The sequence below is a fragment of the Eurosta solidaginis genome, chromosome 3, assembly GCF_040869045.1.
Source record: "Eurosta solidaginis isolate ZX-2024a chromosome 3, ASM4086904v1, whole genome shotgun sequence".
Lineage (NCBI taxonomy): Eukaryota > Metazoa > Arthropoda > Insecta > Diptera > Tephritidae > Eurosta > Eurosta solidaginis.
Genome location: NC_090321.1, coordinates 94,431,249 through 94,433,094, shown reverse-complemented (window position 1 = coordinate 94,433,094; position 1,846 = coordinate 94,431,249). Strand labels below are relative to the sequence as shown.

The 1,846-nt window shown below is 30.7% G+C and overlaps 1 long non-coding RNA gene across 1 annotated transcript; it reads left to right on the top strand.

Moving 5' to 3' along the window:
- The first annotated feature begins 220 nt into the window (after nucleotides 1-220).
- Nucleotides 221-1,025, top strand: LOC137246536 (uncharacterized). The gene is made up of 3 exons (XR_010951540.1): nucleotides 221-306; nucleotides 413-708; nucleotides 878-1,025. It is a non-coding gene; the product is annotated as an uncharacterized lncRNA (long non-coding RNA).
- The last annotated feature ends 821 nt before the right edge of the window (nucleotides 1,026-1,846 follow it).

The following is a 1,846-nucleotide window of genomic DNA, read 5'->3' as shown; positions in this document are numbered from 1 at the left end:
TTCGTGCGTACTTTTTACGAAACAATTTAGTAAACTATGATAAAAATCTTTGTACGAATCATTTTGTATACTGTACAAAATACTTTTGCACATTGTACTAATTCACAAAGTCCTTTTTACCATTCGTACAATGCACGAAAATTTTCGTAAAATATACTAAATTGCCGCCATTTTGCATATTTTTATCTTCACGTGTTATTGTGAAATGCTATGCGAAAGCAACAAGTTGAAACAAAATTTAAGTGCTTCAAATTTGATTTTTAAACAGAAGTTTGTAAGTAAAGTGGAGAAATTTAATAATAATTGGTAAGTGTGTCTGAAATTAACACAGAAGAAACTCTTTTTGATTATTTTTTTACATTATTAACGTTGTTCAATTATCACATAATAAAAATTTATTTTTCACTATTAGTCATACTATTAAAAACGCAGCTCCAATGGGAAAAGTATATAACAAGTTTCGGAACTGGAAAAATAATTTTAATAGGAAGACGACATCAGAAGGTTGCTCCAAAAAAACAAAAACAGAAAGTGTTTGCAGCAGCGGATTATGAGGATTAACATATTAGAGCTTTAAAGCATGACCTTTATTCGATGACTTATAATGAAAAAATCGAACATTGGCCCGCTATACAAGACACCCAGGATGAGCCATAAAATATTTTTGATGCTTGGCCGCAATATAAACTTCCTGATGATTTTCGTTTGGTAAGAAACAGTAGGCCTCTTTAACAACAAGAAAATTATACTAAAATTTCAATACATGTCAATTTTTATATAAGAAAGAAAGAAAAATTGGCGTAAAATTTTTTTTTGTTATTTAACAGGCCTTGTCTCATTTTTACTTATTGTCAATTAATACGAATTTATTCTTTAGATTGAATCGGACTTCGTATACTTATTTGGCGCCAGAAGTGAAGTCCTTGACAACCTCAATGAATTTTGCAACATATTGCTACTTAAAGTTATCCCGAATCATATCAAATATATCAAAGACTGCCTGTATCAATATATATAGCGAAGTAAATAAAAACAAAGCCACGGTCTCAGAAGGTATCTAATCACACATTTATTTAAATTTTAAGCCCTATTTATTAACATTAATTTTTAATGATTTTTATACTCAGTTAATCAGAGCTCACAGAGTATATTAACTTTGATTGGATAACGGTTGGTTGTAAAGGTATAAAGATATCGAGATAGAAATTTATTTATTTATTTATTATTTAAAGTCGACGACAAACTATGGTCGACTGCATAATATAAAAGATATATAAATATACAACTCAAAAGATAAAATTTAAGATATATCGAGATTACAACAATGTTATATTACAAACAAAGAAATATTAATGAACATTACTATTTAATTTCAGAATATAATAATAATAACAAATATGAGTAGAAATAAGATCTTATGCCGAATCTTATACTGGCGGAATGCATCAGATTCCGCTCAGCATGATTTCGGAATGCAGTGGATTCCAATCTCCCTGTTGGAATGCAACAAGATTCCAATCAGCATGTCATGGGAATCCGGCAGTGCTAAGAGTAGTGTAATGAGGATACGCCATCACAAGGCATAAAAAAGTAATCAATCAGCTCGATGCCTGACCCATAAGATTATACTGCCGGAATGCATACGATTCCGGTCAGTGACTCATGAAAAAGCATGTTTTTACGTTGTTGGAATGCACCAGATTCCAATCAACACAGTACTGTCTTGTTCCTTCTTAATGATACATGTTGATAAATGTTCCTCCATCCTTAAGCGAGATAGTTCCTGTTTTTTATCGAAGGAATAAAATGCCGGCAAATTAAATTAGCTTGTATCTCTTAAATTAGA